Genomic DNA, 15,768 nt, shown 5'->3' with positions numbered 1-15,768 from the left:
GCCACTTCTAGTAGAGAACAGCAGCAGATTTAGAAAAGAAGTGGGAGAAAACCAGCAATTAGCAATGCAGCAAAGCTCCTGTAGAAGAACAGTTTTAAACTCCCTTGGGAAAAGGACCCTTCCCTCTCTCATTTTCTGTTCATCAAGTGCTTAACTGAGCCACAACTGATGCTTGCAGGAGCTGCCACAGAGCACAGAGGATTGGCGTCTGACCAACTTTCCTAGCAGCTCTCTGGCCCTGGATAAGCTGGGCCAAAGGCACAAAATCACAGACTGCTTGAGTTTCCCAGGGAGCACAAGCAAGATTCATGGAACAAAGGTCCTGCAGCCAGCAGCTAACCCAAAACAGTGACAGGCACATGGAGGGCAATAAGAAAAGCCCAAACCCTCCTATGGAGCAGCACTCCCAGCCACTTGCCTGAACTAGGCAGTTGATTTCCAGCCTACTGAAAAGGAGCAAATGCCACCGACCTTTCCAGCTGTCCAGAGCATGGTAGAAAAGGACTAATTTCTACCTCTACTGAAACCACTACTGCTGCAGAAATGCAAATACAACTCTGTGTGAGGATCTGTACTACCTATTGCAAAATAGGTTCATTCCCTGCTAGAGAGAGACATGAGAGATGTCTGCAAACAGGTCTGCACACCAGTTTGAAAGAAAAATCTCCCAGTTAGAGGGAAGTTTCAGGACTGTAAAATTTAGTCCCACAAAAGACAATGGAAATGTAACCAAGCTGTGTAAATTATAGCCACTAACACTCGATTTCAGACTGTCCCTTGGCTCCCCACTCCTCCTTGCAGCACCCATACTACCCCCAAAGTGGTGACTGCTTGGTGAAGATATTAATTCAACCACTCAGGTCAAAAATAAGAGAAAAGCACTGTGATAGTGAGGGGCAGTGAGGTGACAAACTCCTTTAGCCAGCACTACAACCAAAGCTCTCATATCTCAGAAATACAGCCTAAAAAGTCAGCCAGATGCTGTGAAACGGCCAAAAGAAATCACTTGTTTGACAGCCTCAAACCCATTAAGAGATACAATTCAGCTCCACCTTTCTTCGCAGGTTAATGTTAAGCTCTTTTTTTTTTTCCTCCTTTTTCTGCAGATGCCTTAATTGGCTGCTTAATACAGATTTCACTGTTATGCTTATCGCAACACCCGGGGCTGGCTGCATGACGGGAGCACAGAACGCAGGGAAGACTCATTTGTCTCTGTAACTAATTGTTCTGCCTCCTCAGCATACTCACCAAATTGACTTGGCAAGACTGCAAGGCGAAGCTGCTGTATTTATTTAGACATTTCTTCTGCTGGCTGAGAGGCTGTATAAAGCAGACTGCAAATAGCCAAGACAGCACAGGGACTTTTATCAAGTTGATGCAAAACTGGAATCTGCGAAGAAAGGATCAGGCCCAAGGTTAGCAGCATTCCCAGCCATGTCCTTTACAGTAAATATTTTAGCTGCAATTACCTAAGAAGTAATTGGCAAAGTACTCAAGAAGTTCATAAAGGCAAGTGCGAACACTCACTTATTTCTGGCTACAGCCTTCTTTACCCCAGGGATCAGCCTCTGTAAAACAAAAATAAGTACGTGTGGACTGCCTGATCCAAACGCAGGGGAGTGCCTGCAATAGCCAAACATGTCTGATGTCTGAAGCAGCCATCAGGTAACTCCAGGCTGAGCAGTCCTGCACAGACATGTTCTTCCTGCAGCAGCCCCACGCCTGGAGCCAGGGGTCTGACTCTGCACCCATCTTCCAACTCAGCCAAAGGTTCAAGGTGTTTCCGCATAAAACAAGGAACTAGAGCAAGACAAACACAATAAGACATTGTGTGGGGAATAAAACCTCCTGCTGAGAAGAAATCCACATACATTTAAAAAGCACAACTGAACAAAACGCAAAAAGAAAAAGCAAGCCACAGACAGAGCTTGAAGTTCTTGTCTCACTGAAACAGACAGCAAAACTCACACCACCTTTGGCAGGGACGGAGGACCAACGAGGATGCTTGCATGCTTGTGTCTGCCTGGGCAAACTGAACTCCCCAGTTCTCAGCTTTCACCTGCTGTTGGCAGAGTTTAAGCACATTCATAGAAGTGCTCTAGACTTCTTAAGCACCAGTCTTTCCACAGCTTTCCGCATTGAGAGAGTTAGAACAAAAACACACCCCTTAAGGTACACGCTGACCTCTCTCTTTACTTTTGTTTCTTAATGCTGGAGGAAACCCAAAATCCTGCAGTGTTTGAGTCCATGACCACACAGCCCTTAGGAACACTGCTGGCAGCCAGCTGGACCAAAAATGCAGCAGCTCTTTACATGCATCTCTAGTCATAGCCTCTTAAAATGCATCAAAAAGCACAACAAAAAAAATGTAGCTGCTACTCTGACAAGACAGCAAAGCAAAATCAAGACTAAAATCTACAAATAAAGTTAAAAAATAGGAAGAGGGAAAAAGGGCTGGCTGACACCTCGTATACATGCTGTCAGCAGGATCATTTGCTCCAAAAATAAAGATGCTCAACGCATCTAACTGATGACATGAGAAGTGCTTCACGGTCCCAACACCAGAGCTGCATAAAAAACCTCTGAGCATCCATTGCCTTGAAGCTTGGTAAAAAACAACCACTTGTACTCACTCAGAGCAAGCAGAAGACACTGTGTGCTGCTCCCCAGCAGGATTTTCAGCTCTTCACATCCACTCAAGCATCCACTCAGGCTGCAGGGAAGCTTTTCACCCCCCTGCTCTTTGCCAGTCACGCTCGGCAGCTGAGCCAGCTGCCCAGGTAGGTGCCTGTGCCACTTCATGCAAAACCAGCTCAGCAGCAGCTCAGGATCCCAAACAGCCCTGCAGAGCAAGCGCAGGAAGGCAGCGCTGCAGCCCCAGGGCCCGCACCCAGCCAGCAGCAGTTTTTCCTCCTGCACAGCCTGGATACGCTCAGGCTGCCTCATCAGCACCTCCCAAATAAGTGACATTTGTTTAAGACTAGAAAACCTTAAGTAGGAATAATGAAGGCTTTTTCCACTGCCAGTTCAGAGTTTTCCCAAAACACTGGATGTACAGATTCCTGTAACGCAGACTTTGCTACTTTTTTTTTTTTCTTTGACAGTTCTAAATCACCTGGTCTACCATTTGGAAATTATTCACACACACCAGGAATAAGGCTTCAGGGAAACATGAACTTTGCTGGCCTGCCTGCTTTTGTCTGTGGACACCACCTCACATATTAGCAAATCAAAACAAGCAGACCAACTTCAACATGAGGGGGGAAATGAAAGGCCAGACTAGTGACCTAGAAATGAAGCTGAGACTTTGGCATGAGCTTGAAACTGTGCAGCAAAGGGGTAAAAAAAAAAAAAAAGAAAAAGAAAAAAGAACAAAGCTGTAACTGATTTTAAGATGGAGCTTGAAAAGCTTCTTAGTGGAAGTATATCACATGGTACCTGAGGATAAACAAGGGCTTGATAAAGGAAGTCTTTCCAACAGGCAAGCATCATCCTCTTCACCAAACAGAAGAAACTCTTGTGCCAGAGGGGATGGGGCACATTTATTTAAGGTCCCAATGAAGGAAAATTACCCCTAGGTAAGGAACTGGAGAAACGTCCCAAGTGCACAGCTCTGATACCAAACACCCCCACCCCCACCCCATTACACACCACACAACATCATGAATTGCATGATGGTAACAGCGAGGGCTTCACAACTCGGTAGACGAAGCTTTATGGCTTCAAGCAGTGGATAGGGAACGCTGCAGTCACACATCACAGCACTGATCCAGTGCAAATTCACCCTCCCAAGTGTAACTAGTTCAAGGAGGGTGCCAACAAGCTCCCTTTCTTCCAGCAAGTTTTAGGCTTGATCACTAACATCCACATCAACAGCATGAAACTGACACAGGGTCTACATCACCCTCCAGCAAGGCTAACAGAGCACCTCACATGCCAACATCCAGCCTGGGCTGTGCTCGTACCACCGGGTAATCTACTGTAAATCACTGGGGACTCACAGCCTCTGAAAAGCCAGCTCTTTGCAACATCAGGCCAAAGAGATCAGGCAGGCTGGGCAGTAAACACTTAGGCAGAGCTGCAAAGTGCTTCCGCTGTGTGAGCCAGGTGCTGCCACCGATAAACCATGTGCTAACCCGCGCTTCTGCGGCGCTGGGAGGGACGAGTCTGAGAAGTGTGCACAGGCCAAAGACTGAGCTATTTACAAAGTGATCAAGTACCACTGTGACCAGGTCATATAAAAACATCACTATTGCAGTCGTTTTATAAGATTCTAGAATATTTTCAGAAGAAAGCAAACTTTCCATTGTTTGCCACAGCTTGTTAGAAGCACACACCTCCCACAGCACAGAGGAAAGACACCCTCCACGCTCTCCAGCCAGCTCTGCACAACTGGAGATACAGGCAGATTTTCAGAAAGCTCAGCTTTCTTGCCATCCTACTCACCCATTCACTCTCCCACCGCATCCCACGGAAACTGAAGCCCAGGGTTCAGTCCTTCACCATAGGGTGCCACAACAATCAGGCCCCAGTGCTGTACACAACCACCTAAGCCTCCCAACCTTGCAATCACACACTGCCTGAGGAGGATGAAACCTGCCCACCTGGGAGACAGTAAGTCCTCAGGGACTGATCACAGACAATGGGATGATTTGCACCAGGAACCTTCCCAAATCCTGTCATACTCCACCCACAGGCTGACACATTGCTTTCTTTCTGCCATCTTCAACGTAGAGACACAGAAGAGCACAATATAAAACCACTCTCTTGCCCTAACACGCACAGGACAAACCTTAAATGTTGCCCAGCAAGCTGGCAAGAAGTGTTCGGGTACAAACAGAGCACCATCCCAGAGCCTGCGGAAAACAGGGTTTAGAAGACCTAAAGGTCCAAAAACCTATGTGACAGATAGCCGGGCCACAGGAGTATTTCTTCAGTTTACAGCCTGCTCCTGTACAGCCAGTTCCAGCCGCTGCATGGGCTGGGTGAAGCACATCTGGGACAGTAAGGGTTAACTTCCCACCTATTTGGGCCAAAACTGCATTTCTGGGCACCGCCACTCTGTCCAGTGTTACAGCAGGCAAACAATGCTAAATAAAGATTATGGCGAGCGGTATTATGTAAATAATTCTCTTCCACAATGAAAGGATAAACCTAGACTGCTTGGTTAGTTATTAACCCGAGAGCCAGCACTGCAGAGAGGAAATCCTGCCGGCTCTCCCTCCCACGACACACGCAGCACCATGAGAGCCACAGCCAGGACTACAGCTACCAGAGACAATACCCACCCCATCCCCTGCCTCCCTGGGCGCTGGCACTCTCCCTCGGACCACTTCCCACAGAAGGAAGCTGTTTGGGCCACGCCACATTGTCTCCTCCCTGGGCAGCCCCACTCCTCTTGGCCACATTGCTGAGGCTGGACTTGGCTCCCTTCCTCCTCCCACCGCTGGCACAGGACACCAAGGGCTCCATGCCCTTTGCTGGGAACATGCTCTCTGTCACATCTCTCTCCTTTAAGACCTTCCCCTTGTAGGCTGAGCCCACTTCAACCTACCTTTGCCTGGACATCTTCTCCCACCCAGATTAACTTACTTGACCTTTCTGCCTCTACCTCCCCCTGCAACCTTTCCTCCTGCCTTAGCCTCCCATCTGAATGCTTTATGTTTCTCAGACGATTTTAAATCCGTCAGCAATTCATCCATCTGCTGCCTCCTGGGCTTCTAACACCGCAAACCGTTCTGGGATGCAGCCGTGCATAAAGCTCTCGGTGCAAAATGAAGCTGTACCTCATCGAAATAGCTTTGAGATTATTTCTTCCTAAGGTGCTGGGGTGTTTCACAGGCTGGCTTCTTCCCTACAGCTAGCAGAAAAGCCATGATGCTATCCGGTCTAAAATAAACATTATGGGAGTGGCGATAAGGGGAAATATTTCAGCTGACTAAGAGTAATGTGGGTTCAAATCCAAGCGTAAGCTGATATTGCTTGTAATTTGTTCCTGAGCCAAAAACACAGTCTGGGAGTGAAAAAATGGAAGGCATTAAACAACAAGCAGCGCACTCAGTGACTATGGAAAACTTCAGCATTTCCATTTATGTTATTATTTTTTTAAATAACCTTCAGTTTCACGGATCATAAAGTTAATTTGGAGTTAACTTCCCTTCTCTGTAACTAGACAAAGCTCCTATCCTTTACATTCGTTAATGTTTGCTCAGTGCTCCGCAGCTATAAAGCGCTTGAGAGCACTAACCATTACCAGCATCCTCTGTGCCACCCAGCAGGCACATAACCCTGCTGATTGCTTTGCTCTCCTGTGTCCTCCCTGCCCAGCTCTCTTCCAGCCCTAGCACCATGGGAGCAATCATGGCCACGGCCATCTTGCTCCATCCTTCTTGCTTTTCCACCAGCATCTCTCCCTGCAGACAGTGCTTCTCTCCACACATCTCCAAAACAAATTCAGACCAGTGGCCAAGCACACACTGCTAGCAGCAGGGTCCACAATGTCCCATCTCTGAACTACCCAAAGCATAGACAACGGGTGTAGCAACACCACATGAGCACTGTCTGCTCACCAGAAACATCCCCTCTGTGGGCACTCTCCTCATCTTTTGTTGGTAGGAAGGGAGAACTGGTGGCCTCAAGAAGGGAAGTGACAAGTGGGGTGGCCAACAGGACTGGGGCGCAACCCAGATTTCTCAGTTCCCAGTACAGTCCCGCTGCCACCTCGTGTGCTGGTCAGGGTTCACTTCCCAAAACTGCCACCACTCATTTCCTTCTGCTCTTCTGTCCTCCTCCCCTTCCTATCAGATCCTTCCCTGACTTTGACCAGGCTGTTACGGTCAATTTTGTGCCATTAATTCTGCAGCTCCAGCTCCTCTCTTCAACTCTTTTTTAGGAAGCACCTCTGCTCTAGCCATGCTCATTAAATGCTACCCATTTCCATTTTCTGCTGTGATGGAAAGATCTATCCCTTCAACATTACAAGGCAAATCAGAGACCCTGACACCTAAGTGCCAGGAAAAATCCAGCCAGAAATAGCAATTTTCCACCACTTTCCTATTTCAATACACAGCAAGGGCCCTTCAAAGCCACACAAGAGCCTATGTCACAGTATACCAGATACCATGACCTCACGATGCCCAAATCCTTAAGCTGCTGCAAAAGCCTCAGTCACTAATCACAGAGGTGACTGGGTGCTGCTGTACCTCATTCTAACTCCATTAGAGCTGACCCTGCTCTCCGCTGAATCAGTGAAGACTAAAGCCAGCCACTGTTCACACAAATGCAGCTGCACAAAGATAACAGTCCTTTTAAGCAGACATTGCCCTGGATTTCCACCCTCAAGTACCCTTGCATCTAGCCCATGGTCTGATTTTAGGGGATCAGTGCTCACAGTGCGGAAACCCAGAAGGGAACCAGTACTTTGCCACTGGGAGCCATGAGCCCATGGGCTGAATGGGCAAAGCACTCATGGGGAAAGAGACTCCTCTTCACCAGCTCTCCAGCAGACTTGCTCTGGCACACTGAACTTCATGTAACCTCCCCAGCCTCAATTTTCAGACATGTCCAGCAATCTGGTCAGAATGAGACACTGAGTTAGGGATGGGAAGTACTGCGTTCCAACCATGGGCCTTCTCAAACTCATGCTCCTTTGCAACTGCTCAAATCAGCCATTCAAAACCCACTCCTGGAAATTTACCAATTTAATCCTGCTCACCTACCTATTCACCAGGAAATTGACAAGATCGTAACTTTCCTCCTTCCCAAAGAGCTGTGAAGATCACAGTAACTCAAACATGTAAATTCTGGTTGACTTCAAGCAGGTTTATCCTAGGATGACCTGACTACAACCAGAACTGTATTTCAGCAGAGGCCACTAACAACTAGAACCAGCAGCAGGAGGAACAGCAGAAGTCAACAAAAAGACAAATAATTTACAACCATGTCATGAAAGATAAAGATGGCCCTATGACTTCTCTGACCAGCACAGCCCAGAGCTGCCATGGAGATGAGATGGGTAGCTCTCATAACACCCGTAGCTATCAGCACAGCTGCATGCATGCCTCCATCACCAATAGTAACAAAACTGCCTCTACCAGACTGGATCTCCTAATTACAAGATGCCAACACAGCCTGAACCAAACCCTCTTTGAATTTAGCACAGGATGGCTCCAGGGACTGGTACAACCTGCACTTGAGGCAACTCGGCTCAAATCCAACCACAACCATTAGCAAGTGAAAGGTACTGCCAAGCAGCAGCTGTCTGGTGGCTTGCATGAAACAAGTTTATGGTTTCAGTTCAGATTCCATTATGAAAAAATGCCAGTCACCTCCCTGGCCCTCAAACGTGTGAAGCCAGAAGCTTCCACCCACTTCTCCAGCACTGGAGGTGCCAGTGTGGGAGATGTTCCCATATGGGCCCAGTACCAGCTCTGCAGAGCCAGCCCTGACCTCTGCAGGGTTTTCAACCAGGTACGTTTTGCAACTTGGCAGGAACGCACAGCTAAATAACAGAAACCACCACCCACATAAAGCCAGAAGAACAAAGTACCAGTGTTTCTCCTGCCCCAGACATGTGCATGCCCCATCTCCTCTCTCGCACCAAAAATAGCTTCTACTTTTTCCCTTTTGGCAACAACAAACAGGGGTTTGAGTGCATTTGCTTTCAATAAACCAAACACGTTTTGCAAGAGTCTCTCTCATACTGAAAATTACTCAATTGAAGTTATAAAATATTGTCACACACAAAACATCCCCTCCCTCCTGTGACATCTCGGGACTCAGCCGCAAAACACTTTGCAAGCCTTGCTTACCATATTCCCCACCCCAGGCCTGGCTCCTGTGCAGAGCCTGGCAGACAGTCCCAAAGTCACCAAACGAGTTAGCAGTGAAATTGAGAGAATTAAGTACAACTTCACTAAAGACACTAAGGAAAGCACAGCATCACTACAGCCCTCCGGGAGTTTTGTCACCACTTTCAGAAGAGATGGAAGTACTCATCCAGTTGTACCAACTCACATTCCTTCCCTTTATGAACTTGTAATAGTACCAAACCTTTACCTGTAAAGCACACGGCAAACTTAACCTTGCTGATAAAAACCCCTATGCTAAATGGAAAAACTCTCGCCCCATGTGGCCAAGGAACATCAGGCACAACAACATCACATCCACCTAAGTCAGATTAAAAATACCAGATTCAGCAAAACCCTGTGGTTTTCAGGCATTCAGAGTGCCAACCTTTGCTTCGTGCAAACGCCGAGGAAGAGGTCACAGAAAGAGTTCAAACCATAAACGCTTCTGAACTGAAAGGGCAGCGTTAGGAAATACCCATTGCACAGATCACCTCCAGCAGCACTGTCCTCTCCGGCAAATTCCTGAGCTGACCCAAAACACAAAGTTCACGGCGCAGACCCAGCCTCCGGCAAAGCGCCTGCAGGCACGGCAGGCTGCACAGGCAGGGACAGCCACGGGCTTCAAAGCGCTGGGAAGAAGGATGGTTTTATTGGGTCAACACAGCCCCTCGCCCCGGGCAGGGCGAGCCCCAGGAGAGCCCCAGCCTGCAGGTTTTGCTGCTTCAGTGGCTTTGGCAGCAGCCTACATGGCAGGCAGCTGCCTGCACCCACTGCAGCCTGCTCTTTGCGCATTGTCAGGGCAAAGGGAGCAGGAGGAAGGGCCGAGGGAGAAGAGGGAACAGGAAATCATCAGACGCGACAGCAAAAAGCAATCACTCCAGAGACTGCAGCTGGGATTTAGAGAAACATACACTTGTTGCCTGCAGACACCGGCCCTGTTTACCCACCATAAATGTTTACACACCAGCCACTAAACACCACATCGGAGCGCAACGAGCTCTGGAGTTCTTATCGCCGGGCGTGCGGGACCCGTGCCCAGGACCCCAGCCCTGTCCCCAACACACCAATGACACACTTCTGGGGCACGGGGGGGAGCCTCGGCTAGCGCTGGGTTTCCCACCTGGCGCTGAACGACGCCTTGGATGCAGATTAATTGCCCCGGGCTGTTGTGTCAGCACGAAACCACCAGCTTCAGATATGTACGTGGGGCAAGAGCCGAAAAATAAAGTAGAATTGAAAGAAGGAGGAGGAAAAAAAAAAAGGGGGGGGTGGGGGGGGGCAAGGAAAGGCCCTTGGGGAGCCCCCACCCTGCAGACGGAGGGTCCCCGCTTAGTTCGTGAAGCGCGGGGCTCCCCCTGAGCACCCCCAAACCCCGCAGCTCCCTGCGCAGCGCGTTTCCCTTGAGGGTTAAAAAAAAGCAAAACCAACAACAACAACCAAAAAAAAAAAAAAAAAAAGAAGAATAAAGTTTCTCCCCCAGCCGGCAGCTCCCGCCGCACGTTTCTCATTTTTACGTCACGGCGGCCGCCTGCACCCCGACCTGCAGGGGAACGGCCCCCAAAAAAGCCCAGCCCTGCCGCCGCTCCGAGCCGGCCGCCTGACAGCGGGGAGGGGTCCCCGTGGCCCCCCGGGCCCGCTCCGAGCACCGCCCCCCCCGCGCACAGCTCCTCCACCCCTCGGCCTTACCTAATCCCGCCGGCAGCCGCCGCTCCCCATCGCCGCCGCCGCTCCTCCCGCCTCAGCGGCCGGCGGGACAACGCTCAGCGGCGGGGGCCCGGCCCCGCCATCTGCGCCGTGTTTATAAATCCAAAGCCATGGATGAGGAGCGAGGGGAAGGAGGTGGGGGGGGGGTGCCGTGTTTTCTCTCTTCTCCCCCCGCCCCCCCGCACCCTCAACCCCTCTCGCAGAAATAATAATAACAACAAGGAGACCAGCCCGCCGGCTGGCTCGGGGGCCGCCCCTCCGCAGCAGCGCCTGCCCCTGCCTCCGCGCGGCGGGAGGCGGCGGGTCCCTCAGGCCGCCCTCTCAGCCGCCCCGGCGGGCGGGGCGGGGCCGGGCCGGGCCGCCCGCGCGCCTTAAAGGGGCCGCGCTTTGCCGCCCGCCGGGCCGGCTGCGTTCGAGCCGCCCAGGGAGATGTGTCGCTCGGTTCCCTCAGATAGCCCTCCCGTAACGCTTGTTCTCCAGACCCGTCACCAGTTTCGCTGCCCGTCTCTGGACATTGGCCCAGCTCCTCAAGTGTCATTCCTGCAGCCCAAAACTGAAGACAGTACCTGAGGTGCGGCCTCGGCACCGCCCAGCACACGGGCGCTGCCACCCAAAAGCGGGGGAAAAAAGCATCCTGCAAAACTCCATGTCTCCCTTTCTGCTCCACGTGGTCAGAGATAGATGTGTTGCGGGTTCCCAGCCACTCTACCTCCCCACAGGTTATTTCCTTTTTCCCGCAACTCCACGAGTGGCATTTCCCCGGGAAGGGGGGTCGATAGCTCATGGCATTCCTTGCCCCAATACGGCTGCGCAGCTGCGGGGCAGAGGGACTTTCCCAGGCCCAGACTCCATCTCCTTAAGTGACCTGACTGGAAACGTAAGCACAGGCACACGCCTCACTGCAAGCGTCAACGCAAGCATAACCACCAGCAACGCAAGTCAAATTGCCTCAAAGGAGCCCAACAAGCAGGGAAAAGTAGGAAAAGTTGCCATCTCGTGCCAGGAGCAGCTGGGTGTTCAGTGATTTTGGGCAGCACCCTCCGTGTGGTTCAGGTCCCTGCTTGTAAGTGTTCATCTCACCAGCTGAGCATCTTGTGAAGCAAAGTGCCATGTCAAATCTTCCTCTCAAAGATGAGATTATCTTGGAAGATAAAGGACCAAGTTTATCAGCGTTGCACTCAGGGGTGTCCTCTCCAGCCATGCAGCATTTCTTGAGCTTCTTTTTTTTATGGCTATGATGTTTCACTTACTGAACGGAAGGCAAGTCCCATACCAGGGCAAAAAGACTCAAGACATTAATTTTACAGGAGCCAGGAGCCAGGCTTTTAGATTCCAGTGACCTTAGAACAACATTATAATCAAATTTACTTCAAAAGAAAAAAATCCCTTAGGGTTGAACACACTTTCCAGCAACACTGACTATCCTGCCAGAGCACAGACAGATTTTTTTTGTCCATGTTCCTACAGTCTAGAAGGCCACAGTCCCAAAGGGAATCTCTGGGTTGGTATTGCAGTGTGAATATTCACTGTGGCATTGCTCTTACAAGAGAGGGGATTATTTCATTTTGCATTTCTGCATCTTCTGGCAGCCTGGCCATCTGTAATTAGCAGCTACCAGATCCCAGTGGTGTTTATAAAACATTATGCAAGACCACTGCACCCAGTAAACCCAAAATACCCAGAAGAATACACAAATTACCCAATAATATCCCAGATCTTCTTCATCCCCACCTTAACAACTTCCTAACGAGGAGCGTGTGACTTAATGCAAGAGGCTGGATGTGTTTGTTCAGAGAATCACAGAATTCCCTTGGTTGGAAAAGACCTCAAAGATCACTGACTCCAACCATCAAACTAACACTGACAAGTTCTTAACTAAACCATATTCCTAAGTACTACATCTCCACAATTCTTAAATACCTCGAGGGATGGTGGCACCACCACTGCCCTGGGCAGCCTGTTCCAAAACAGGCTGTTTGGTGTTTCTGATCCTGGTAAAGCAAGTCCCTTCCCCGTCTCAGAGCAAGAATAACAAGCTTGGCTTTAAAATACTGGCCTTGCAAACACCAGACAGCAACGGTGTGCTCTGCACAACGGGGTTCTGGCTTTCAGACCTTCCAGGCTTCGTGTTTCCAAGCTTTCTCCCTGTGACCGTGGAAGCTGGAAGCTCCTTGTTGCAGTCAAATCACAGATGAGATTGTGGCAGCATCCCAAGGCTCTGGGGGCTGTGGCTTTACAAAAGCACAGGCCACAGCAAGCCAGCCTCGAGCATCAGGCAGAGCAGAGGGAGAGCTGGCAGGGGCTGCCGGGCCGCAGCCACGCACGGGCACGGGCTGTCGCTGCATTCCCAGCCCCCCCGCGTCGGGAGCCTGCAGGAAGCTTACAGAGATTTTCCCTAGCCCTTCACTTGGGAGCTGCCTTGATAGCTATTCCATCAGATAAGCTGGTAACGTGACTGCACCTCTGAAACAGGGCAGCATCAAAGACGAGGATTTCAGGCCTCAGTGGAAAACTGGAGTCCTGCCTCGGATTTTTGTCTTGAGAGGGTTTACACTGAACTTGCCCCGTGCCCGGCACAAATGCAAGAAATTAGGACGTTCTCTCACTTGAGTTCACCTAAACTCCTCCAGGAAGAGAAGCGAGATGCAAAACACGAGCCAACCTCACAGAAACCACCCTCCCATGGAAAGCTTCAGGGGAAAGTAATTACACTTCCAGCAAGCGCAGCCTTTCAACCAAGTCATCCTGTAATTGACTTTATTGGCACATCAGCCCACTAGGACCCATGTGTGTAAAAACCACGGTGGGGTTTTTACTCTCCAAGACCACGTGTGACCTAGGGTACTGGCACAGGGATGAGGGCACTTGGACCCCCAGCACTGGGGGGCATGTACAGAGAGGGTGGGGTTGGCAGGTTTGCACCCCCACGCAGTGTGATGCACTGCAGCTCCCTCCAAAGCACCTTCCCACCACCCCAGTGACCTGCCTTTACTTGCTCTAGGCATGAGAGGAATTTGGTGGGACTCAGGAGGTATGAAGGGCTGGAGTTCACCTTGGGGAAATGGATCCATCCTGGGGAAAAAAAAAATAAATTCCAAAATAAAGATTTCTACCTGCCAGCCTGGAGGAGGAGGAAAGGCAAAGCCTGGGGAGCTGGCTGGCAGCACGGGTGCTTGCACCAGCTCCCCACAGCCATGCTCCATCTGCAGGAGATGACTGCTCCTGCCTTTTTCCGTGCTGGCAAAGGTTTACGGAAACAAATGACGCAATGTGAGTATCCCAAAGTAGGTGGCACTCAGCTGTGTGCTGAGAGGGGAAGAACTGAAGAGATCGTGGCTGGTGGCTGTGAATCAGGAAATGACCTAAGCAGCACCAGGGCTGCCCTGGTTCCTGAGGAGAGAAGGTGATCCCACTCTTCTGCACCAGCCCTGCCGTGGGGAAGGGACCCCAGCAGCATCCCAGCACACTGCAGTAGCAAAGGGGTTGTGCTTTCCTGGCCAGGCCTGACTGTGGCCACCAGTTTTGGCATCTCCTCTTTCTCTGGCCGTTTTCTTGGCTCCCTCTCCCAAATGGATGGGCCAAGCAGTCCTGAGCAGCTGCCCCATTCCTCCCCCGCTGCGGGGTTGGGTTTGCAAGCCCCATGCCAGGGCCTGGCTGCGGGTAATGCTCCATCTGGCCTCCCCAAAACACCCATCACCAGGAGACTGGTGACCAGTCCTCTGTACAATTTGGCTTCCCAAACGCACACACACCTCTGGCAGGCAGGTTGGTGGGGCAGCTCACAGAATAACTAAGTAGGCTTTACCACCGAAATAAATGGCCACAGCTTTATTAAATCAATATTAATTCATAATCTTTAACAGACAATTATAGTTATCTCACACACAAAACTACCCACCTCTTAAAATCTCTGATCTGACAGGGTTATAATTAGCTTATTACTGGCCATACATCTGCTAATAACTTTTCCCTCAGCCCTGTGAAGTGAATTAAGGAGCTCTAATAAACCATGGCTGTTAATCCATTTATATGTCTTATGCTTTTGTCTAGGCACCAAACATAAAGATACATTAAAAAGGGCTTTCTCCTTCCCTTCATCCCAGATCTTGCTACCTGGCAGCCCCTGGCTGCTTGGTTTGGACCAGGGTGTCCTCTTGATGTCCCAGCAGATGCCATCCTCACCAGGAAGCTATTACAACCTGAAAAAACTTGGGATATTTAAGAACAGGTACATTTTCCCCAATACTTTCTTATTCTTAGCACTGGTACCTGGCATGAGGCAGAGGGTATTTTGGGAAGGTCCCCTGGCAAGGCTGTGAACCCCAAGAGTATCACATGGGAGGGAATAATCGGTGGGCAGGCAGCAAACACAGGCTCAATCTCTGCTGTGTGACAGAGCAGTGCCAGAGCTGGTGATTAGCAATAATGAAAGTGAGATAAGATGCAGTTGGGGGTGGAGGGAAATGTTGATCTAAAACGATGGCCGGTAATGAAGGACAGCGGAGAGGCACCATGTGATGTGACGAGATAAAAGCAGATGGCTGGCTGCTGCTTCTAATTATAGGACCCTGCTAATGAAGAGGGCGCTGATTAGACTGACATTGTCCGAGGACGTGCATTTCTAGAAGGATCTGGTGCCAGGGCTGGGGTGCATGGGTGCTGCCATGGGGGTCCATGCTGGGCACTGCCCCAAAAACGGCTTCTGCCCCATCTCTGTCCCACCACTCACACCCACACCACCTAATGAGGTTTGCTCCCACCATGGGGTTAGTTGGGTCCACGGAACTGTGGGGATGGCGGGTAAAAGCCAGTAGTGACATCCCCATGTGTTCAGGCTGTGGGGGGTGGGAAAGCCCTAAGGTCCACCGCTAGCCCAGGGAGGGTCCAAGGGCCAAGTCCCTGACAACAAAGGGAAGCTCCTCTTGAGCAAGAAATGCTGTTGAGTCTCATGGGTGAATAATTGATGATGCTTACTGGAATGAGACAGAAAAAACCACATTCGGTTCTGGTTTCATCATATTTTTTGGCTACGAGTAAAACAGTAGAAAACGATGAGGGCTTCCCACAGCAAAGCCAAATGCCTGAGACCTAAATGGGTAGCCAGGCCACTTCTAACCAGGGAGATGATCTTTTGCATATTTTTGGCCGTGTTGGCACTTCTCCATGGAAGAGATCTGAGGCGTGTTGGCATCACTGCTGCTGTCTCTTTCCCAGC

At 50.3% G+C, this 15,768-nt stretch overlaps 1 protein-coding gene across 14 annotated transcripts in view; it reads right to left on the bottom strand.

Annotated features, from left to right (window-relative positions):
• The window catches only part of NCOR2 (nuclear receptor corepressor 2), a 235,548-nt gene extending 224,748 nt beyond the window's left edge, over positions 1-10,800 (bottom strand). For all 14 annotated transcript variants that reach the window (XM_051633721.1, XM_051633729.1, XM_051633730.1 and 11 more), the window contains exon 1: positions 10,536-10,800. The gene's annotated coding sequence lies outside the window, so the exon portion shown is untranslated. The remainder of the gene's footprint in view (positions 1-10,535) is intronic.
• Positions 10,801-15,768: the final 4,968 nt, after the last annotated feature.

This window comes from Apus apus, chromosome 16, assembly GCF_020740795.1.
Source record: "Apus apus isolate bApuApu2 chromosome 16, bApuApu2.pri.cur, whole genome shotgun sequence".
Lineage (NCBI taxonomy): Eukaryota > Metazoa > Chordata > Aves > Apodiformes > Apodidae > Apus > Apus apus.
The sequence above is the reverse complement of the archived record's forward strand: the minus strand, read 5'-3'. Positions and strand labels throughout refer to the sequence as shown.